Below are 24,997 nucleotides of genomic sequence, written 5' to 3' on the forward strand. Positions count from 1 at the left end.
TCTCTTGAAACGTTCCTTGCAGATCTATTTGAAAATCCAAATGTAATAATACTTTCAAGTCTCAGGCACTATCTTTTTCAGGTCTAAGTGGTAAAAAACTACATTTCAACCTGTTTCTCTCTGAACCTCACTAGGAGTTTTACACATTCATATGTACCAAAGAGACATACATTTGCTTGGGAGACTGGGACTGACAGATACACCCTACTATATATACAATAGATCAATAATAAGGACCTACTGTATAGCACAGAGAACTCTACTGAATACTCTGTAATGGCCTATATGGGGAAGGAATCGAAAAAAGAGTGGATATATGTATAACTGATTCACTTTGCTGTATATCTGAAACTAACACAACATTGTAAATCAACTATACTCCAACAAAAATTTTTTTAAAAAAGAAAAGAAAAAAGAAACATACATTTGGCCATAGGCTGACCTGGAATAATGCTTCAGTTTTTAGATAAATTTAACTTCAGAACCCAAACTGATTCCTTACGACTTCTAAGCCTTGGTTTTTGCTCTGTGCTACACTGGTTTCATTAGGTGAATCTTGCAAATTAACAAAAGTGCACTATGTGGTAGTTATTATACTTAGCACACAATTATTTAATTAATTACAGGTTAAAAATGTAAGGAAAAAATTTTGATGGGCAAATGCAAAGGTGAGAAAGTAAAGTCAAAGCACCCCCCCTTTTATGTTTTAACATCACTCAGTGCTTATATTTTAAAATAAAAAAAATAATAATAATAGAAGACAGTACCTCAGAATCACAAGGTGATTCTATACCTTCCTCTTCTCCTAATCCTAACGCTGACATCATATCTGTAAAATGCAGCCACAGATACATTAATGAAAACATTTACTACTATGAAATTTAAATACATATATGTCTATCTCCATCCACAAATATTTAAATAAAATAAAGTAGCAGAAAAGAATTTCAGAGGGTTGAGGCATTTTCAGGAAGAAAAAGTTGGTAGTAGTTGGGATACTTCTGAAGAAACGGAGCAAAAGAAACATACTCAAAAAGAAATGGAAAAAAAAAAAGGGCTTCACTGGTGGCGCAGTGGTTGAGGGTCCGCCTGCCGATGCAGGGGATACGGATTCGTGCCCTGGTACGGGAAGATCCCACATGCCGCAGAGCGGCTGGGCCCGTGAGCCGTGGCTGCTGGGCCTGCGCGTCCGGAGCCTGTGCTCCGCAACGGGAGAGGCCACAGCAGTGAGAAGCCCGCGTACTGCAAAAAAAAAAAAAAAAAAGAAAGAAAGAAATGGATAGTATATTTGGATCTACACACTTCAGATGTTTTTAGACTAGCCTTTAAGCATAGAAAAAAATTCATAAATATTCACTAAATTACCACTCCTATTATTTTTCTGAGCTCCATCAAAAGAAGTCAAATTGGGCTTCCCTGGTGGTGCAGTGGTTGAGAGTCTGCCTGCCGATGCAGGGGACACAGGTTCGTGCCCCGGTCCGGGATGATCCCACATGCCGTGGAGCGGCTGGGCCCGTGAGCCATGGCCGCTGAGCCTGCGCATCCGGAGCCTGTGCTCCGCAACGGGAGAGGCCATAACAGTGAGAGGCCTGAGTACCGCAAAAAAAAAAAAAAAAAAAAAGAAGTCAAATTGTTATGATCTGTTTGCTCCTGTGGAGCACGTTCAATATCAGTATCATTTTCTTTTTTTCCAATTTCTGGATTTGTTGCTCCTTCCTATAAAAACAAAACAAAACAAACACCTCATTCCAGAAAACATCATATTCATTCATTTGGTCATTCAATCAATCAGTAAGACCACAAACATTTACTGGATCTGTCAAATCATAGGCACTATCCTGGGAGAAAAGCTGGAAATATAAATAGAAGACCGCTTCTGCTCTGTATTCCAGGAGAAGTAGAGCTACATGAAAACAAGTAAGAACAGCAAAGTATCATTCAAAAGCTCTACAACTGATGTGACCAGAGTACAGGAAGGGCACACAAGAAAGAGGAGTCAGCTGTATCTGGGTAGCTCAGGAAATGCTGCAAAGACAGGTCTGTGTCTTAAAAGACACACACAGTGTAGAGCGGGGATGTGAAGGGGATTCTAGAAAAGGCAGCCTGAGCAAAAGGACGAGGCGTGAAACAACATAACAAGTCACGTGGAAAACTAGAACACAGTTACCGGGAATGGTATGGAGAGACAAAACTGGAGGATCAGAGCCAAACCAAAAAAAGCAAGTGTCCTCCTAGAACATGAACTTTCTCCTTCATGTGATGGGGATCCACTACATAAGTAGAGGTGTTACATCTTCACAAATATATTTTAGAAAGGTCACTCTGGCAGCAACGTAAAGATGAACATCAGGGGAGCAAAACTAGAGAAGAGCATTTCAAAATTATAAGTGAGAAAGTAATAGGAAATGAAAAATGGTAAGCAGGTAGAAAATACTGAACTTGATGAGCAACAGGATGTGGTGATTTCAGGGAGGGATGGAGTCCAGGATTTTTCCTGCTTTGGTATTTCAGTGATGTTATCTACTAGGATGGGGAAGACAGATGACAGAGTAGCTTACAAAGAGTCAGGAAAGAGGAAAGCATCAGGGACAATGTCTTCAGTTTGGGGCATAACAAATGTGAGGCACCCAGGGGACTTAGAAGAAAGATTTGGATAAATGCATTTGGATTAGTAATAGATAAACATTCAGGAAAAGCATATGATGTTAAGATAAATATCTGTAAAATATACTAACCTGGTATAATTAAATGATGCAAACCTATGCAGAGTTCTGAAGTTTGAAAATATAAACAAGACTGGGGAAGAAAACTATGAGATTCAATTTTTCGATTATATAGTGCAACATTTGTTTAAGGATATAAAATATACTCTTTCACGAATATGCGCAAATATTCATTTATGGGATATTATAGCAATAAGCATTTTTAAGTTTAATGAAAAGATTTAATTGTAGAACACCAACTCAAGAGACTACAGGAAAACTCCTTTTCAAAAATTAATCGTAAAAGATAAGTTTTAAATTGTAGAAGAGAATGTTTATGTGATTATGGAATTATAAGGCATTTTTAAGTACTACTATGATGTACGAAAGAAATATAAAACCCTATTTTGAGTGTTGCTGTAGATCAAAAAATTGTTTCTTAAAGTCATATAAGACATTCTGGAAGTCTAGGAGCAAATAATTTGAATTGGTAAACTTGAAAATATTTTTCAAAAATTAGTCGGGGACTCAAGCTTTTTGTGTCAGGTCATCTCTTCCTAACTAGAAAAATTAATATGAAGGTATGTAACCACAGATGACTTGGTGATTTATTCTTAACACTTTTATTGAAGTGTACTGGCATTTTAAGAAAACAGTTAGAGATGCCTTATCATTTTGGCCATTAAAAAGATCAATCCCTTTTCTTTGCTGTTAGTAAGATTAACGATAAACAGTTTTGCATAGAACATTTCTACATGTGTGCTGTTTTAATTTTCAATGAAAAGGTCCTTTTTTTTTTATAATAGTTTTAAGCCCAACGAAGGAGTTATCATCATAGGAGCCACAAACTTCCCAGAGGCATTAGATAAGTAAGTATTAAAATTTTTGTGATATATTCTAGAATAGTGATGAACTTTAAAAATATTGTGCTAAGTGAAGGAAACCCATCACAAAACATCACATATTATATGATTGCTTTTATATGAAATGTCTAGAATAAGCAGATCCATAGCAACAGAAAGGAATTTAGTGGTTGCCAGAGGTTAGGGAAAATGGGGAGTAACTGCCAGTAGATTTGGGGTTTCTTTCAGCTGGAGAAGAGAGGGAGGGGGTAAAAATTCTCTAAAATTAGATTGTGGTGATGGTTGGGCAACTCTGAATATATTAAAAACCACTGGGTTACACTACCAAACGTAAAATAGATAGCTAGTGGGAAGCAGCGGCACAGCACAGGGAGATCAGCTCGGTGCTTTGTGACCACCTAGAGGGGTGGGATAAGGGAGGGTGGCAGGGAGGGAGATGCAAGAGGGAGGGGATATGGGGACATATGTATATGTATAACTGATTCACTTTGTTATACAGCAGAAAATAACACAACATTGTAAAGCAAATTATACTCCAATAATGATGTTAAAAAAAAACAACACTGGGTTTTCAACTTCAAATTCTATGATATGAAAATTGTATCTCAGTAAAGCTGCTAAAAGAATCTTCTCACAACTTAAACATCACAAAGCTTTTGGGTGGGGGGTAGAGAGGATTTTTAGAATAAAATTTACTATAGTTTAAAATTTTTATTGGTTTTATTATATAGAAGTTATTCATACTTTCATTTGATCTAATAGTTGGTTCTTGCCTAAGACTCTGGTTTAACATTTTGTACTTAATAGCAGTAAGATGCATGTGTAGCTCTCATAATAGGTTGCTGTAGAATTATTTGTTCCTTAACTGGCTGCCTTGCATGTCTTTGTCTCTGAAGGGTTGTATGCTATCTAGATGCACACATTTATCTATATGAACCTGTGTTCTGCCTTCTGGTTATTGAAACTGTTTTTTGGGCCACATTTTATAAGGAACTAATCTGAATACTTATGTTCAAAATAAATATTGGTTGCCATTGTCTTTCCATCTTCTCTTTAGGATGTCAGTCCTGTTTAACTTGACCTTCAGCACAGTCAGCTTATTAATTTATATTTTCTTTTTGTATTCTCCCTTTAGCGCCTTAATACGTCCTGGTCGTTTTGACATGCAGGTTACAGTTCCCAGGCCAGATGTAAAAGGTCGAACAGAAATCTTGAAGTGGTATCTCAATAAAATAAAGTTTGATCAGTGTAAGTCTTAATTCGACGATACAGACATTATCTCCATAAAATGGTAATATATCAATCCACCCTGTTCGTGGTCCTTACTCAGGATGGCTTAAAAGACAAATTCCTTTAAATGTCTATTTTTCTCTCCTCTTGTTTGTCCATAAAGTCCATTTCTCAATTAATGTGTGTCCAGAGATTCTGTCATTTTGAATCCCGATTCTAAAGAAAGTTTTCTTTTGAGTACTTAGATAATACTTGATGAAATCTATGTATAAATGTTTCTTTAGATGAATGTAAAATATAAAATCATATAAAAAGCACTTGTATATTATGAGCATAGTACCTCATGATATAGTCACTTTGGGGCCAAAAGAGGGGAAGCAAACTATAAAACAAAACACATGGAAATATTATGGAACTACCTGAGTAATAAAAGCAGCTATTAAAGCTGCAGTATTTTCAAAGATACCTGAATCAATTCTTAAAACCAAATATGTTTCCGATAATAAGGGGGGCTTTTATGTCCAAAGTTATTTCAAGATGAAATTCTGAAAACAAAATCTCTATGAATGTGCTTTTTCAGTTTGTGGTTAGGCCATAATTAAAGGTTTGTAAATCGTTATCTGGCAACTCTACCTTTCTCTGTTTATCACAAAGTTATTTAAATATAAGAACTTTTGTGATTTGTCCCAATGACAATTTTAATGGTGTGTTTACTAGCAGTTTTGGCTTTTTCCCCTTAGAATTTAGTGAAGTAACCTTTTGTAAAATTACAGTTCATGATGGCTATCTTCTTTTTTCTTTTGCAATGTGAGTTCTTTATGAAGAGCTTTTTATTAGCTCTCCTGAAATTTTAATATTGTGTCCTGTCTGCATATAGCTGTTGATCCAGAAATCATAGCTCGAGGTACTGTTGGCTTTTCTGGAGCAGAGTTGGAGAATCTTGTGAACCAATCTGCTTTAAAGGCAGCTGTTGATGGAAAAGAAGTGGTAACCATGAAGGAACTAGAGTTCTCCAAAGATAAAATCCTAATGGGTAGGTTTTCTTTTTTTTTCCCCTATGTTATACTGTTCATTATGTTAGAGAAAAAATTCTCTCTTTTTAAAATTGCCACTTGGTAATTTTTGGTTTGGTGGTAATTCACTCTTTTTTAAAATTTTTTATTTATTTATTTATTGGCTGCATTGGGTCTTCGTTGCTGCATGCGGGCTTTCTCTAGGTGAGGCAAGCAGGGGCTACTCTTCATTGCGGTGCATGGGCTTCTCATTGTGGTGGCTTGTCTTCTTGTGGAACGTGGGTTCTAGGTGCGTGGGCTTCAGTAGTTGTGGCTTATGGGCTCTAGAACTCAGGCTCAGTAGCTGTGGCGCATGGGCTTAGTTGCTCCACGGCATGTGGAGTCTTCTTGCACCAGAGCTCGAACCCGTGTCCCCTGCATTGGCAGGCGGATTCTTAACCACTGCGCCACAAGGGAAGTCCGAGAAAAAACTCTTAATTTTGAGAGAAAGTTTATAAAAAAGAAAGGTATAGAAACATGCAAATATATACTCTAACAGAGCAACACAGTTTGGCCTGTTACAGAACAAATATATTATAACTTATATTACACTCTTTGGGGGGCATGAGTGCCCATGTCTTTCCTCTTGTCTGATATTGCTGATAAAAGAATAGTTAATTTTACTGTTTTTCAGAATTTAATTTTTATTTTAAATCTTGAATTGCCTTCAAAACAGGTTAGTTATGATATTCCTGTTAAATTAGAAGTTTATTTTCTAGAAATAGAATAAAGCTTTTCCTTTTGATATAAGGATTAAGATGATAGTTTTTACAGTTTGGTTTTCAGTTGACAAATTATGGTTTACATGTGTTGTAGAGTGGAATCTACTCATTTTTTAAACTTTCAAACTTTTAAAGTATTTATTAATGATATTAAATCATACGACTCTAAGAATGACTTTGAGACAAAGGAGCTTCATTCATTTAAATATACCTTCTTAATGGAGTATTTTACTTAAGCAAATTTTTTTCTTAGGGCCTGAGCGTAGAAGTGTGGAAATTGATAACAAAAACAAAACAATCACAGCGTATCATGAATCTGGTCACGCTATTATTGCATATTACACTAAAGATGCTATGCCTATCAACAAAGCTACAATCATGCCACGAGGGCCAACACTTGGACATGTATCTTTAGTTTTTCTTTTCTTTCAAATAGTGCTCCCCAGGAGCTTATGTAGGAAATTGCTGATGAAAACATTTCAAAAGAAAATTCAGCTACTTCCTAGGTGTGTTGATACTTTCTTCTTGAACTTCCTCAACTGTCTTGAAATCAGACATACTTGTGAAATTTACCTGCTAATAAAGGATATCCTTAATATTTCAGATAATATATTTACATTATGAAATGTAATTCAGGAATGACAGCAAAATATAATTCTTAAATATGTAGTTGCTCTTTTCCCCTCGAAAGAAATTATGTATCATAGTGACTGGTTCAATAGTTTTTCTAAGTTTTTTCTCATTGAGTACAAGTTTCATTTTCATACCTTTCTAATTATAGACGTTTATTTTTATTTATTTATGTTTTAAATTTTATTTTTGGCTGCGTTGGGTCCTCTTTGCTGCACGCGGGCTTTCTCTAGTGGAAGCGAGAGGGGGCTGCTCTTCATTGCGGTGCGTGGGCTTCTCATTGCGGTGGCTTCTCTTGTTGCAGAGCACAGGCTCTAGGCGTGCGGGCCTCAGTAGTTGTGGTACATGGGCTCAGTGGTTGTGGCTTGCAGGCTCTAGAGCACGGGCCCAGTAGTTGTGGCGCACAGGCTGAGTTGCTCCGCGGCATGTGGGATCTTCCCAGACCAGGGCTCGAACCGTGTCCCCTGCATTGGCAGGCAGATTCTTAACCACTGCACCACCAGGGACGTCCCTATAGACGTTTTAAACATTTTTGTGCAACGAGGGACAAACAGTTGTATTTATTATTTATAAACTGCACTTTTGCTTTCCTCATTTTATACATAGCTGGTTTGGTAATCAATCACCATGACCATCTCTATTAAATGCCGCTGAGCTTTCAGCATCATGGTATTAAGTAAGGTCATGAGAGACAAATGATAATTCAGGTTATTAATGTAAGTGTTTCAAAACTGTGTCTGAATTTTTTCTTTGTTTTTCAATTGTCTGTGTGTACCTGTTGCCTGAAAATGATCGACGGAACGAAACTAGAGCTCAGCTTCTTGCTCAGATGGACGTCAGTATGGGAGGAAGAGTGGCAGAGGAACTTATATTTGGAGCTGATCATATTACAACAGGTTGGCTGTAAAGAATAGCTTTGGTTCAAATTGTGTTGGTTTAAAGATTTTTTTTTAACTTGAGTTTTATGTATATTTCAAAATTTCAGGTGCTTCCAGTGATTTTGATAATGCAACCCAAATAGCAAAGCAGATGGTCACCAAATTTGGAATGAGTGAAAAGGTAATGGCTAATTTTAATCCTTCCTCATGTATCAAATGTTGATGTGCCAAGTGTCTCTTTGTGAGAGAGGATTCTCATTATAAATTGATAGATTTTCCCCTGTCTCATTCCAAATGGATTTAACAAAGCTGACTCTAAACTAAATGTCATTTTCTGAGAAATGTAACATACTCTTTCCATTCCAGCTGCTCAAACAGTAAGAGTTATTACTTCATGAATTAACCAAATGATAATATAAATTCTTTAGCATTTTTTATTCATATGACATCGAAGACCTACTTGTTGAGCTTGCTTACTTTGCCCTTTCCACATACTTCACGTTCTTACATTATCACTCTTGCTCCATAAAGCAATTCCAGTACTCTGTGAATTGTGGATTTCTGGACTAGAATAGCTGCTAAGGTTTTCTAAGAAGGTACTCAGAACGATACTTAGGATTTAAATTTTCCCTCTTGCTCACACTTTTTAGTATTATACTTTCAGAAGAAGAATGAAGTTTTTTTGCCCTCAAGGGCATTTTTATATTGTATTTTTTCCTTGCCCCCATGATATTTATTTTCTTATGTATAGGATAGTACTTCCTCTGTTACATACATTAGTGTTGGAGGTTTTTCTGTTGGATTTCTTTCTTTTCATTGATTTTAGCTTGGAGTTATGACCTACAGTGATACAGGGAAACTGAGTCCAGAATCTATATCCGCTATTGAACAGGAAACCAGAATCCTTCTGAGGGTAATGATCTTTTTTTAAATGTTTATTTATCTATTTAGTCAAAATGTGCCTAAATATTTGGGTGCTTGCAAAAAAACTAAAGTTCCTCTGTTTTATAAAGTAAATAGGTGCACTGTTGCTGCCGTGATTAACTATGTCATAGACTGGATCTTTGACATAGACTGGAACCCCTGATCATAGACTGGATCTTTATTTTATTCTGGCCATAGGCTAAGAACAAGTTATATATATATATATATATATATATATATATATATATATATATATATATATATATATATAAAATAAATTTATTTATTTTATTTTTGGCTGCATTGGGTCTTTGTTGCTGCACGTGGGCTTTCTCTGGTTGCAGCAAGCAGGGGCTGCTCTTCATTGCAGTGGCTTCTCTTGTTGCTGAGCATGGGCTCTAGGGCAGGGGTATCAGTTGTTGTGGCGCACGGGCTTAGTTGCTTCGCGGCTTGTGGGATCTTCCAGGACCAGGGATTGAACCCGTGTCCCCTGCATTGGCAGGCGGATTCTTAACCACTGTGCCACTAGGGAAGCCCAGAACAATTTACATTGTGATTTAAATATTCAGTCCTTCTTTAGCTGATATATTTCTAATATTTTATGTATTTTCTTTAATTTGATTATTTTACTTGGACATGGTTATGTTCAAAATGTCTAGTAATTGTATTGTGTTTATATGACCTGTGCTTCTTGGTGTTGGTAAATTCATTTTTACATTTTCCACCCAATTTTATAAGGACAAAAATATAATTCGCTAGTAAAATATTGGCAGAAACATTGTACAGGCAAATATGACACTGCCAAAAATGAACTGTTATTACTGCCATTATTCATAAGCTGATAAACTTAATTCAGACTCACCTTTGGAAAGAGAGTTGAAGGATTTAAATGAAAAGTTCAAGGTGGGTTGCAAAAAAAATCAAATGTACAGAAGTCAGGGATCACCTCTAATGATACTGTATTACAGTATTGAGAGGTGAGTGTGTTACCAAGTAAAAGAATGGAAATTATATCTTTTCTGGCCATTCTAGATTGAGTAAATTGGTGAAATCTCAAGAAGCAAAAGGAGCAAACTCCCTTTCCTTTTAGCACGTATACTGAAAAGAGAAATAGATTTCTGTGTTCACAGACCTTATTTAGAAAGCAGATGAGTACAGTGTATACTTTTATTTCTTAAGTAGCTTTTTGTTTAAGTAGTCCTCAGTTATCTCTATGATAGACTTTGAGGTTAAAAATGTAACATTTGAAAGTATGAAAGAGTTATCTTTAGGGAACCAAGCTTTTAAATGCGTTTATCTCATAACTAGAAGTCAATAGATTTTATAGTTTTTTTAGGGTGCATAAAGGCTTTTTATCTCATTTAGGGTTTGTGCTTCTCCTAAGGTTTCTGCCTCTTACATATCTGCTTTGTATTTAAGGATTCATATGAGCGAGCAAAACATATCTTGAAGACTCATGCAAAAGAGCACAAGAATGTAGCAGAAGCTTTACTGACCTATGAGACTTTGGATGTCAAAGAGATTCAGATTGTTCTTGAGGGGAAGAAATTGGATGTGAGATGATAGCTCTTGATGCATTGTTGGTTTTATTGCAAGACCATAAGTAGCACTGCAGTAGTCGTATTTTGCAACACTTTTCTCCCATTCTTGGTATCACTCAAGGGTGTGAAACACTTTGTCAGTCTTTTGTCACATTTATCTAATTTTGATTATTCTCATGATGGACACCTACTGCAAACAGCAATTTATTAAAGAAAATAAAGAACTATCAGGATCGAAAACAGCTTGTTTGAGAAATGTCAATCAGTTATTAAGTTGAAAATAAGTAATGATTTTATGGTTGGTTACAGTGCTAGACGTGAATAGAAATTGTGCCTTTAGCTCTTGGGAAGTATTTTTACTTAGGAAAATAAAATTCTTGAAGGATTGTCTTTATTTCTAGATAGTACCACTTATCTTTGATAAAGAAATGATGCTATTTGGCTATTGGTAAATCATATTTCTACATACACCAGTGGAAACTTCATTAAGATGCACTTAATTATGATCTAGATTGACCATATATAAAGAGTTTTTTAAAAAAAATCTAAGAGTAGAGAATTGTGAACCTACAGATACAATCGGAATTTAAATGATTATTATAAGCTTTTTAAAATGCAGCTTGCATTTTCATGGTCTTTTTTTTTTAACATTACTATCACTCTGAAAATGAAGTTTACTTCAGAGCAGCAGTATTTTGTTAAATAAACAAGTAACACACCTCAAATTATAAATAACTATGTAATTATGCTTTGCGTTAAAACCAAAATAAAACCAAAAACCCAGTCCCATTCAGAGTGAACTTTTGAATTATGCTGTGTTAGAAATGGAAAGTTGTGTTTATTTTTCAGTTAGATTTTGTGAATATGAATGTGCTGTTACAGGATTTACAGATGACTTTATTTAACTCAGTAGAAAAATTATTTTAGAGCACATTGTAGTGGTTTTACAACCATACTATATTCTTGAAGTGATTTTACTAAAATTACCTACAGTTTTCTAGTAACTTTTAAGCTGTATATGGTCTTCATTGAGGTTGGTAGAGGGAGCTTGCTACATGATATTCTTGCCCTTTATTTGGGTCATTTAAAATTTTGATGTACTTTCAAACTTAGAGAAACATTACCAGAATAATACAAGGAATTCTCATATACCCTTGATTCAGATATACCAGTTATTTTCATTTGCCCGTTTATTATTGCCCCTGCTTCCTTTCTCCCTTCCTCCTCTCTTCCCTCCCTCCCTCCTTCCCTCCCCTTCTCTCTGTGTTTATATATATATGAGTATACATGTCTTTGCATGGACACGTTTTCAGTTGTCTTGGTAGACTTCTAGAAATTGCTGTGTGATGTGGTGAGTTTCTGTTTAACTTGTTAAGAACCTGATGAACTGTTTTGAAAGTAACTATATAATTTAATGTTCCAACTACCAGTGTATGAAGGTTCCCGTTTCTCCATATCTTGTACAGTGTTTCTTATAGTCTTGTCTTTTTGACAAAGCCAATCTAGTGGGTATGAAGTAGAATCTCATTGTGGATTTAATTTACATTTCCCTAGGACTAGTGATTTTGAACATCCTCTGCTAGGCTTTTGGTCATTTGTATATCGTCTTTGGAGAAATGTCTGTTGAAATCCTCCCTCCCCTCTTTGGGTTGTTGTCTTCTGTGTTGTAAGAGATCATATATTCTAAAGACAAGTCCTTTATCATATGGATCTTGTTTTTTTGTTTGTTTGTTTGTTTTTTGGCGGTACACGGGCCTCTCACTGTTGTGGCCTCTCCCATTGTGGAGCACAGGCTCCGGACGTACAGGCTCAGCGACCATGGCTCATGGGCCCAGCTGGCCGTGGCATGTGGGATCTTCCCGGACTGGGGCACGAACCCAGGTCCCCTGCATCGGCAGGTGGACTCTCAACAACTGCGCCACCAGGGAAGCCCAATCTTGTTTTTTTTAAATCCAGTGTGAAAATCTCTGTTGTTTGAGTAGGGTGTTTAGTTCATTCATATTTAATATTTATGTAGTTGCTTTTACATCTGCCATTTGCTATTTGTTTTCTGTTTTTCTCGTATCTAAAGAGATCCCTGTGTTCCTCTTCTTCTTTTTTGGCTGCACAGCATGGCTTGTGGGATCTTAGTTCCCCAACAGGAATTGAACCTGGGCCCTTGGCAGTGAGAGCACGGAGTTCTAACCACTGGACTAACAGGAAATTCCCTGTTCCTCCTATTGTGAGTTATGTCTTAGCAGTTGCTCTAGGGATGACAGTATACATTTATCACTCTTAATCACAGGCTCCTTCAAAATAATACAAGTTTAATTCTGTCACAATGCAGTCAGTTTGTTCCAGTATATCTCCCTTTCTTTCCTTTGTGCTATTGTTGCCATGTTACATCTGTACGTGTTACAACAACTTAATACAATTATTAACTACTGGTTTATATAATCTTAAGTCCACTGTCTTTATCTGGGGATGTCTTTATTTTGCCTTGTTTCTTTGTTTGTTTTGTTTTTTTGCAGTACGCGGGACTCCCACTGTTGGGCCTCTCCCGTTGTGGAGCACAGGTTCCGGACGCTCAGGCTAAGTGGCCATGGCTCACGGGCCTAGCCGCTCCACGGCATGTGGGATCTTCCTGGACTGGGGCACAAAGCCGCATCTCCTGCATCGGCAGGTGGACTCTCAACCACTGCGCCACCAGGGAAGCCCAACAGTTTATTCTTTAATCACTTTGAGTGTGTCGTCCCACAGCCTCTGATTTCCATTATTTTTGGTGAAAAGTCAGCTGTTAATGGTAATTTTGGTCTCCTTTTCCAATAGGTTTTCACTTGCTGCTTTCAAGAATTTTTTCTTAGTCTTGTCTTTTAATAGTTTGACTATGATGTGTATAAGTGTGGATATCCTTGAGTTTTTCCTACTTGGGATTCGTTGAACCTCTTGCATCTGTAGATTAATGTTTTTCATCAGATTTGAGACGTTTTTGGCAATTATTTCTTCAAATATATTTATTTGCCCTTTCTCTCTTCTTCTGGGATTCTCCTTTCACATATGTTGATCTGGTCTCTGAGGCTTTGTTCATTTTTTTCATTGCTTTTCTCCCTCTCCTCTTCAGATTGAATACTTTCTGTTCATTCAGCTTCAAGTTCACTGATTCTTTCTTCTTCTTTCAACTGAATTTTTCATTTCAGATATTATATTTTTCAGCTCCAAGTTTCTATCTGGTTCTTTCATATAACTTGTATCTCTTTACTGAGATTCTTCATGCATTGCACCATTTTCATCATAGCTCTCATTAATTCTTTAAACATGAATTCCATTAGTTCTTTGAACCTGTTCATAATAGCTGCTTTTAAGTCTTTGCTCATTCTAACATCTGGAGATACTCAGTTCCTATTGAATGCTTTTCTTCCTCAGTAAGGGTACACTTTCTTCTTTCTTTGCTTTGTAATCTTGTTGAATTTCAGATAATGTAGCAATTACTCATTCTGAATTTTTCCCCCGAGGGTTGTTCTTGTTTTATTTAGTAACTTGCCACCAGTAAATTTGTGAAATCTGTCTCCACGGCAGTGTGCAGTCACCGATGTCTCTACTCATTTTTTAAAATAATAAATCTTGCTTCCTAAGCATTGCTGCTGGGTTGCATAGCTTAGCATATAGCCAAAGACTGGACAGAGGTTGTGTTCAAACCCCATCAGTCAGGCCTCCACTCTGCCAATGGATCTGTGTGGGCTGGCAAGTACATACAGTGTTCAGGTCATTGTCAAGTCTGCTCTGGTCTGAGCTTTCTGATGGGCTTTTTTGCTTCTCCCTTGTGCATATGTGCAGGCTTTGGCAACCATGGGTATGTGGGTGGCCTGAATCAGCTTCAGTTTCCGCTTTGCATGCCTGTACATCTGGAGTATATAGAGTGCTTATCCAACCCAGATGGCTGTCTTACCTCCTAGAACTTCCAGTGAAATCCCTAGCTACTCTGTTGTTTGCCCCAAACAGCACTACAACCTCACTGAGCCTTGTTTGCTTACCACTGAGCTCCCAGGTTAACTTACAATGCATCATATCAAATGAGTCCCCTCTGGCAGTGACAACAAGTCTTGTTCCCTGGGTCTGTTGTTGCCCTGGTTGAACTACTGCACCCGTAGACCTGGCCCGGGATGTGGCAGCACAGTAATCCCACAGGCTCACAGGTTCTTTCCCTAACTGGGTTTCATGAATAAGCACTTCTTAGTTTGTTGTAGATCTTCAGTTAATTTCCAGAGTGCTGAAATGGCTGTTTTATTAAACAGTTTATCCAAATTTATAGCTGCTTTTTAAAAAATGGAGATGATTTGTCAACCTCCTCCCCTCATCATGCCGAAAGTATATTTCCCCAGCTTATTCTGAATCACATTTCAACCAAATCAGTTTAATAAGGATGGACTTTGAGAGGACTTGTAAACTTTTTAAAGCTGTCCATTGAAAGCTACCACAATGCCAGAGTTTTACAAGTAACCTATACCTATTAAATAGATTACTTGTGGTCATTGATACATGTTTTATTTTTAGATATTCTTTGTTCATATTCATTTTAAAGTAAATACGGAGTTACTACAATCTGGCTAGTTATAAGCATTTTTCTTAATGTAAGTATGTAATATTTTAATAAAATATGTTGGAATGTAGATTTGATCTTTGAATTGAAAAAATAACACCTATTCGTGGACATAAAATTTGGAGAGTTGGGCCTCCCTGGTGGCGCAGTGGTTGAGAGTCCGCCTGCCGATGCAGGGGATACGGGTTCGTGCCCCGGTCTGGGAGGATCCCATATGCCGCAGAGCGGCTGGGCCCGTGAGCCATGGCCGCTGGGCCTGCGCATCCGGAGCCTGTGCTCCGCAACGGGAGAGGCCACAACAGTGAGAGGCCCACATACCGCAAAAAGAAAAAAAAAAAAAATTTGGAGAGTTGATACATTTGAACTGAGGATTTTATTTCTATGCAGATTCTCCCCTGCCCCCATTTTGTCACATGAATCCCTATTCTTTTGGGCAAGAATGTGATTCCCCAACACACACCCCTCCCCACCTTTTAAAACAGAAACTTAATTTAGTTATGTATCAATGCTTCATATGGGAATATAATGGGTAGCTAATCTGTTATGAATTTGAGAATGTATTTCATGAAAAAAGAAATTACAGAGCTGCCAAAGACAGAGGGTGAGAGGGAGAGAGGTTGTAAAACCTGGTTTGGGGAACTCGATATGAATCTAATCTCCCGCAGTTCTGGGAGCAGGTATGTAACTCATACCCAGGGAACCTGGAATCTGAAGGAACTCGTAGGTTACTTTGGCTCAGGACAGGAGAAGAACTGCTAATGTGTTGAGACTGTTCTGCACTCTCAGCATTTGCTTTGACAAAGACTGTTTGAGTGCTTATCGAGGACCAGATGTTAGTCAAGCGTGAAAGAGAGAAAATGAGCCCTGGTGGTGGATCCACATTGGATACCGCACAAAAAGCCACTTAGAGGCGTGAACAGGCCTCAGAACAGGATAGTCCAAAGTGGGGCTCTGGATTCCTTAAGAGCTAAGAAGAAAGAATGGATTACATTCACTTAGGTCAAGGGAGTTACAGGTGAGAACAGCTGTGGGCACGGAAATGCCCCTGAGAGAGAGAGTCAGCTTTAAAACAATTGCCAGATCCAGACTGCTCAAAACCATCTCACATAAGAACTCTACCGCCCCCTGCAGTTTTGAACCTGGCAGCATGGGAAACCATGATTAGCCAGCTGAAGGAGGAAGGATGGGATGAGGCAGGAAAGGAGGGGACCATGCCTGCCTTCCACCCCTACTGCAGGTGGTCTGCCTGTAGCATGGCCTAGCTGATTAACTCTGACTTGGCATTTTTATAGTTCTGTATGTTATGTGGGGCTGGACATTGTTTTTCAGTGCTTTGTGAGTTAAAGCAACTCTGGACTTCTTATTACTTGAGAGTAAGGGTTTTCAACCTGGGTTGGGAGAAGAACCTCTGAATATTTAAAAGGGTAGTGGGAGATGAAGTTGCCTTCTAATTATATCCCATGAGTCAAAAATAGTGGTTACATATATTAACAGATTTTTGTTTGAACACTTTTCTGGGTGATATAATTCTATTCATACGATTTTTCAAAATTGAAATATTTGTGTAATTTCCATCATAATCATGTATGGGATATGTGTGTGAGTAACTATTTTAACAAAGCTTCTAATGTCTTGGTATTTTTTAAAATTTTTATGGAAGTATAGTTAATTTACAGTGTTGTATTTCAAGTGTACAGCAAAGTGATTCAGTTATACATATATATCTATATATATTCTTTTCCAGATTCCTGTCCATTATAGGTTATTACAAGATATTGAGTACAGTTCCCTGTGCTATACAGTAGGTCCTTATCTGTTTTATATATAGTAGTATGTATATGTTAATCCCAAACTCCTAATTTATCTCCCACCACCACCCCCCTGCTATCCGCTTTGGTAACCATAAATTTGTTTTCTATGTTTGTGAGTCTGTTTCTGCTTCGTAAATAAAGTAAGTTCATTTGTATCATTTTTTTTAGATTCCACATATAAGTGATATCATGATGTCTTTCTCTGACTTGACTTCACTTAATATAATCTCTAGGTCCATCCATGCTGCTGCAAATGGCATTATTTCATTCTTTTTTATGGCTGAGTAATATTCCATTGTATATGTATGCTACATCTTCTTTATCCAGTCACCTGTCAGTGGACATTTATCGAAAAGATACATGCACCCCGGTGTTCATAGCAGCACTATTTGCAATATCCAAAACATCATGGAAGCAACATAAATGTCTTGGTATTTTTATATGATTTTATTTCCTCTTCCCCCTTATATGATATTTTATTGTACTATATTATGGTTCAGTATTCTTTCCCCTTAAAATTCCTATGCAATTTAGTCATGTTATATTTCCATAATCATTATCAGTTTAATAATTTTAATATTGAAATAGCTAATCTAGGGATTTAGTAGAATGATCTATTTATTGTTAAAATGGGGACAAGAGAAACTGCTTTTAGTTGATTACAGCTCTTATTTCCCCCTTTATTCTGTTGATAACATTTTTATGATTATGTTAAAATTCAGGAATTATTTTGTGGGATCTTATTCTTTGCTCTCCATTTTAGGTTGGTAAACTCTAAGGTTATATGTCCTTGGTCCTTTTAGCTTCTCTCTATATTTTTGTATCATCTGTATGCTGATGACTTCTTAGTCTTGCTCTATAGCCCTTTTCCATTTAGGCTACGTGTCCAACTGTTTTTCTCCATAGCATTTGATTTGTATGTTCATAAGAAGCTGTTATTGGGGACTTCCCTGGTGGTCCAGTGGTTAGGACTCCACACTCTCAATGCAGGGAGCGCAGGTTCAAACCCTGGTCAGGGAACTAAGATCCTGCGTGCCACATGGCGCGGCCAAAAGAAAAGAAGAAGAAGAAGAAAAAAGCTGTTCTCTAATTTATTGTTTCTGTGTCTGCCTTTTCCCACCTGGTGTTGAGTTCTAGGAAGGAGTCTTGAACACTAGTATCTCTAAGACTAAATGCAGTGCTTTATAAGTAGACAGCTAAAAAATCTTCAGTGAGTGAAAGAATAATAGGCATTCAGTAGATTGATCCTAATTCCCCCATCAGGCAGAGCACTGGAACAGATGGGTCAGATTCTCCATAGATGGTTAAATAATGCCATAGAGAATATGAGTAGTAAGTGTTTTTTTCGTCTTTGAAAATATCGCAGTGACTGTAACAATAAAGAAGATGGAATGTCTTGCTGAGGAAAATCTGCCTTCTTTTTTGGAAGATAAAATGTGCAAGGTGGGACTGAGTGCCAGGCTAACAGTATCTTTTACATAGAAGGATCTGTTAACTGGATAAAAAGATAACTTTAAGACCTGCAGCATGTGAAACTCCTTAAGTATTCTGGATTGATTTCATACAAGATGTGTTTTATCTTTGATCAACCAGTTGCCTCCATTCACAGTCCTGAGGCATGTTAAAGACCAGTTGTTGGTAAACTTGAGATGTTAGGAATGTCCGTATAACTCTCCTGGAAGTTCTGAACTAGGTGATGAAAGAGACAGAGGTGCGAGAAGACGGAGAAAGAAGAGACAAAATATGGAGGACTGGAGAAGATGGTTGCTAAAAGATTTCCAGGAAGAACAAAAGAGAGACTGTTTATATTATTTGGAAATAAGCATCGTTATCTAAAAAGAAACCTAAATCAACTATAACCAAAATATCAAATGACTGAATGATTATAAGAAATTTGTGAATCAAACTATGCAAAGCCTGGGGCTTCCCTGGTAGCGCAGTGGTTGAGAATCTGCTGCCAATGCAGGGGACACGGGTTCGATCCCTGGTCCTGGAAGATCCCAAATGCCTCGGAGCAACTAAGCCCGTGTGCCACAACTGCTGAGCCTGCACTCTAAAGCCTGCAAGCCACAACTGCTGAACCCACGTGCCACAACTACTGAAGCCCACGCTCCTAGAGCCCGTGCTCTGCAACAAGAGAAGCCACCGCAGTGAGAAGCCCATGCACCGCAAGGAATAGTAGCTCCCGCTCGCTGCAACTAGAGAAATCCCGTGTGCAGCAATGAAGACCCAACGCAGCCTAAATTAATTAATTAATTAATTTTTAAAAAAACTATGCAAAGCCTGATGCACAATGTTTCCTGGTGGAGGGAGCATAGCTCCCACCAAGTAGAAGCATCTTGTCAGCATTAACTCTGCTAGGCCAAAAGGTTCATAATTTTTTATTTTTAATTTTGCTGGAAGATAATGTTTTATACTGTTATAGCACAAAGAAAACTGACTTCAAAATTTATCAAAACTTAATGTGATTTTTTTTCTTCCTGTTTGGGAAGTTGATAGGAGGGCAAGTGCATACTTGTACCCTGGTTCCGCTTTCTGTATGCTTCTTCATCCTTGTTAGATTTTAAGATTCTTAGGTTCATGCTTCTTCTTAGTGTCATAAGATCTCAAATCCTCTCATATAAAATTTGAAGAAAGAGTTGTTAAAGGAGTACATATAAGGTAAAAAGAATGTCTCTCTTGGTTGGGTTTTATTAAAAGTACACCTGATTTTTAAATATACCTTTTCTAAAAGTGAACTGTTACTATGCTTCTCAGTACCCCGAATCACAAATTTCATTTATCCACCAAAGCTGCTGTTGGTCACTGTTAGAACTGATTATATGGTTAGCATTACATTTTGTAAATTACCTGTGATGCCAAGGTGATGTTTAGGATTTGTGCTTAACTCTGGGGGAAATATTTCTTTAAATGGATAATGCTGATTTTTTTAAGAGGGTTAACATAAATCATAACAGTGGGAAAATAAATTTTGACCAGAACTTTCAAACTATCTCCTATTTCCTATGCACCTAATACCATCAGCATGAAGTCATCCACATAATGGGTAAATTTGATGTCCTGTAAGGTAGTGAGAACATCAAGATCTCGGTGGATTAAATTACCACAGAATTATCAGCATTTGATGAGCAAATGTTGTCTTGAAGCAAGATGATGAAGTTGAGCCCCTATCCATATCAAGTAAGAGTAGAAAGCTTCTGGTACCCATGGTTAATTTGTGAACTGATTGTACCTTTGATCATTAAAAAAAAATTTAGGGGAATTCCCGGGCGGTGCAGTGGTTAAGACTTCGCCTTCCAATGCAGCGGGTGTGGGTTTGATCCCTGGTTGGGGAGCTAAGATCCTTCATGCCTCACAGCCAAAATAACCAAAACATAAAACAAGCAATATTGTAACAAATTCAGTGAAGACTTTAAAAATGGTACACATAAAAAAATCTTTTGAAGGGGCTTCCCTGGTGGCGCAGTGGTTGAGAGTCCGCCTGCCGATGCAGGGGACATGGGTTCGTGCCCCGATCCGGGAAGATCCCACATGCTGCGGAGCAGCTGGGCCCGTGAGCCATGGCCGCGGGGCCTGCATTCCACAACGGGAGAGGCCCGCGTACAGCAAAAAAAAAAAAAAAAAAAATCTTTTGAAAAAATTTAGTTCCTTGATTGTAAACAATGTTTTATTAATTATTAATATTAAGTATTTTATTATTTATTAATAAAATTAATTAATTTTATTAATTATACATGTGAATGCCTTATCTGTATTTGCATTTATACTTTTTTTTTGCGATACGCGGGCCTCTCACTGTTGTGGCCTCTCCCATTGCGGAGCACAGGCTCCGGACGCACAGGCTCAGCGGCCATGGCTCACGGGCCCAGCCGCTCCGTGGCATGTGGGATCTTCCCGGACCGGGGCACGAACCCGTGTCCCCTGCATCGGCAGGCGGACTCTCAACCACTGCGCCACCAGGGAAGCCCCATTTATACTTTTTGTGTGTGTGTGGCTGCACCAGCCCTGGCAGCGAAAGCACCAAGTCCTAACCACTGGACTGCCAGGGAATGCCCTATACTAAATTTTTTGGTCACAAATTTTATGTGGCCAAATGTACTGATATCTTCTTTTGACACTTGCATTGTTTTTGTTTGAAAAATCTTCAAAAACTTACAAATAATACCACTCATCCATATTTTCTTCTAAAATATTTAGTGGTTTCATTAAAAAGACTAAACATTTTTACTAACCTGGAGTTTCTTTTGGTGTATATGTTGAGATATGTAGTTAACTTCTTATCACGAATTGATTTTTCCCAAACCATTTATTAATAATCTATATCATTCTCATTGATTTGTATAGTTTCTCTTATGTTAATACATTCTCACCTCTTACTGTTTTCCAGTAATATGCTTATTCTTCTGTAGGCTAGTATTTAATAATTATATTTTTATATTTACTAATAATATATTTTATAATCTAACAGAAAATATTTATCTTAACTTTCTTTGAACATATTTAAAGCTATTTTATTTTAACTAGAAACAAATCACTATATGTCTATGCAAAAGCAACATATGTTTATTGCTGAAAAGTTAGAAAATATAAATAAGAAAATAAATATGAAAGAAGGAACACCTTAGTAGTGAGTGGATGTAACTATGCCTCATTCCCCTAACACTGGGTCCCCCACGTGCAAGGTTCTGAGGGGTGATGTTAAGCTTTTGCCCTACCTCCTTCCCCTCTTAGAACCCACTTGGGTCCCAGGTTGGTGACTGAGGTGCTTAATTTGTTTCCAGTGAAAAAAGTTTGGCCACAAAGGGGATGGCCATTACACCTTTCTTGGTACCAACTCCCTATAAAACTAAGAGGTCCTATGTTTGCCACAGACTCTGGAGCAAAAAACGGCTTAAGACTTTATGAAGTAGAGATGCCAACTCATTTTTCTTCTAGATGGAAGTGCATTGCTGGCTGACTGTAGTCATGAGAAAATAAGCTCAGTACCAATAAGAGAATAATAAGAAGAATAAGAGAAAATAAGCTCAGTGCCTTCTCCTCATAGGAAGCAAAGACCCTCGTTGGAAGGGCTAAAGTAGGCACGTTGCCAACTGACGCTCCATATCCTCACAATGCTGGGGGGTCAGGGACACAGGGGATAGTCTGGATTCTATGGGAGAGAAGTATGGAAGTAAAACAGCTGAAATTTTAACTTGCATTCCTAGTGAGTTTCAATGTTTGAGAGTTACAAAGAAAAGTTACAAACACCCCAGTCTGCCTATGGAATCTCAGGAGTCACAGATGGTGTCTACTCTGGCTAGGTAGCAAAGGTAGGAAGAGGGTGAAAATTTTTTCCAGCTATAAACTGCCATGATAAGCAGAAATTATCCTAAGGGGGCCACAGAGATGAGGGGTATGTTGGGCACGAAAATGCTCAGATCAGGTCTCCAGTGCTAGGGACAGGGTAACCAACCATGCCAGTTTTCCCAGGACTGTCTTGGTTTTATCACTGATAGTCCTGTGTCCCAAGAATGCCCCAGTCCTGGACAAACTGGGGAACCTACTTGGGACACATAGTAGACTGACAGCCCCAGCAGCTGTCCTTCTGGATCCACGTCTGCGTCTGTCCTATGCCCATGCTTCCCACGACTGCTCCCAGCCATTGTACCCACAATAGGGGTAAAATACAGGCCCACTCCTGGAAGATGCAGGATTTATTTATCATATGACTTTGGCTCCAGGATTCCCCTTTGGCCTGGCCAGAAATGTTGTTAGAACTGTGCTGCAGTTTTAGACTCTCTCTACCCAGTCCTCTTTGTTGCCCTCTATCTTCACTTCTTCCATTCTTCCTAGCTCCCTCCCTCCATAATTTGCTATGGCCACTTAACATATTACCACAAATTTCGTGGCTTAAAACCACACATATTTATAGTATAGTTCTGGAGGTCAGAGGTCTGAAATGATTCTCACTGAGCTAACATCAAGGCTGCATTCCTTTCTGGAGGTTCTAGAGGACAATTAGTTTTCTTGTCTTTTCCGACTTGTAGAGGCCACCTGTATTCCTTGGCTTGTGGCCCCTTCCATCTTCAAAGCCAGCAATGACCTGTCGAGTCTTTCTCACATCATTCTGACACTCCTGCCTCCTCCTTCCACATATGAAGGACCCTTGTGATTACACTGGATCCACCTGAATTTGTTAAGGCATCCATAACATGTTTTTCATCATAAAACAGGTATTACTCTGACATTATTAATTCCATTAACATATGTTAAATAAATATTAAATAAATAATTATTAAATAAATATGCAGGAAACCACCAGGGCATTATTTGAGTCTTAGATAGGCATGGGAGCTCTAAGCAACAACTTTACTTAAAAACTATTTATTTATTTGGCTGTGCCAGGTCTTAGTTGGCAGCACTTGGGCTCTTTTAGTTGCAGCATGTGGCATCTAGTTCCCTGACCAGGGATCGAACCTGGGCCCTTGGCACTGGGAGCGTGAAATCTTAACCCCTGGACCACCAGGGAAGTCCCCAAGCAACAACTTTCTAGAGGGCATCTGTTTGCAAAGAAATCTGGGAATCTTAGCTTTCAAGTGCTTGGGGATCCAGGTAGCATTTGACAAGGACATACAGAAGTTCAGAGTTGGCCTAGCATATACTCCTTGAGTATCTCTGGTCTATACAGAAACACTAGAGTCAACCAAATCTTGACAACCTACCTGGAGTCCTGGTGTGTGGTTCTTATCTCCCTAGAGCCTGGTAGTGTCTTTGACCCTCATTCCAGGCTGCATCAGCAAGTGTCAGAGTCTTCTTCAGATGTCACAATAGGGAGCCTTTACTGGTCTCATAGGTCACACTGGGGAGTACTGCGGAGACAAATAGAGGACAAAAGATTATTCTCTGGTTGGGCTATTATAGGAAGAAAATTGTGGGTAATCAGAGTTGAAACCAGTCACACACATCAAAACCATTTGGTGCAGCTAAGCTGGATAGACCTGAGAAATGTTTTTTTGTCTGTTTTTTGTTTTGTTTTTGTTCATTGCTCTTTCACCAGTGAAGACACTGTCCTGGAACCAGCTATCACTTCAACAGGGGCCCTGCCTCCCTCCAGAGTTTTTCGGCACAATTGCTTTCTTTCTTTCTTTCTTTTTATTTTTTTGGCTGTGCTGCGTTCCCCAACCTGGGATGGAACTCGTGCTTGCTGCAGTGGAAGCGAGGAGTCCTAACCTCTGGACCTCCAGGGAATTCCCCCAGCAGCAATTTCTGCTGAAGGTCTGGACACCTGACTTCTGAGTCACTAATTCCAAGCAATTTGTTGTCAAATCATTCAACCTACAAAGCACAAAATGGCATTAAACGGCCTCTGAAGAATAAGTACCTAAATTAATATCTACGCATTTGTCTTGCTGTAAAATATGGCTGCCAAACTTTCAAATTTTGCTGGTGCATCTTGTGCAATGGTGGTTAATCAAAATTTGGTTAATCAAAATTCTTAAAATCATTAACATGATTTTGATCTTGAAATCATCAACAAATGTAATAGGAACCTGCTGAGTTTTGGGATAGCTGGTTTTGTATTAACTGTTGTTGTGAGCCTGCTTCTGCTTCTGTCTGTTTCACCCACAATACCAGGTTTGGTTTAATTGTATTGTAACTGTATAATTACAGTAATTGTATAATTACTGGATCAAGTACTACATTAAAAGGAGTTTCTGTATACAGTCGCCTGTTTCTACCAGTATGGAGTATGGAGTCAACCTATTTTGCTTTATTCCTAAGAAATGGAATAAAGATGGAAACACAAATTGCAGATAGAGAAAGATGGAAGCAAGGGAAAAGATTATTTAAAGTTTGGGAAATTTTAAAAGTATGGGACAAGGATAAAGCATAAGAGGTTTCATAACAATGGAGATGATAAGATTCCATAAGGTCACTATGATGATTAGACTGAGGAGTGGGAAACAGATTTGGGTGGATAAAGCAGAGGAGCAAAGAGACTATTAAGAGGAAACACGAAAGTTAGATGTCCCTATTAGTTAGCTAATTACTGAAAAATTTGGCTAATAGAATTTTAGGGAAATTTAGC

At 38.1% G+C, this 24,997-nt stretch overlaps 1 protein-coding gene and 2 long non-coding RNA genes across 3 annotated transcripts in view; 2 read left to right on the forward strand and 1 right to left on the reverse strand.

Moving 5' to 3' along the window:
* The window catches only part of LOC132488545 (ankyrin repeat domain-containing protein 26-like), a 114,357-nt gene that overhangs the window by 88,061 nt on the left and 1,299 nt on the right, over window positions 1–24,997 (reverse strand). Inside the window, 1 exon segment of the mRNA XM_060096843.1 lies at window positions 23,631–23,777. The gene's annotated coding sequence lies outside the window, so the exon portion shown is untranslated.
* LOC132487411 (uncharacterized) lies at window positions 3,505–5,755 on the forward strand. The gene is made up of 3 exons (XR_009531637.1): window positions 3,505–3,571; window positions 4,701–4,813; window positions 5,673–5,755. It is a non-coding gene; the product is annotated as an uncharacterized LOC132487411 (long non-coding RNA).
* LOC132487763 (uncharacterized) lies at window positions 7,974–8,947 on the forward strand. The gene is made up of 3 exons (XR_009531681.1): window positions 7,974–8,095; window positions 8,185–8,258; window positions 8,904–8,947. It is a non-coding gene; the product is annotated as an uncharacterized LOC132487763 (long non-coding RNA).

Source organism: Mesoplodon densirostris, chromosome 4 (genome assembly GCF_025265405.1).
Source record: "Mesoplodon densirostris isolate mMesDen1 chromosome 4, mMesDen1 primary haplotype, whole genome shotgun sequence".
NCBI lineage: Eukaryota > Metazoa > Chordata > Mammalia > Artiodactyla > Ziphiidae > Mesoplodon > Mesoplodon densirostris.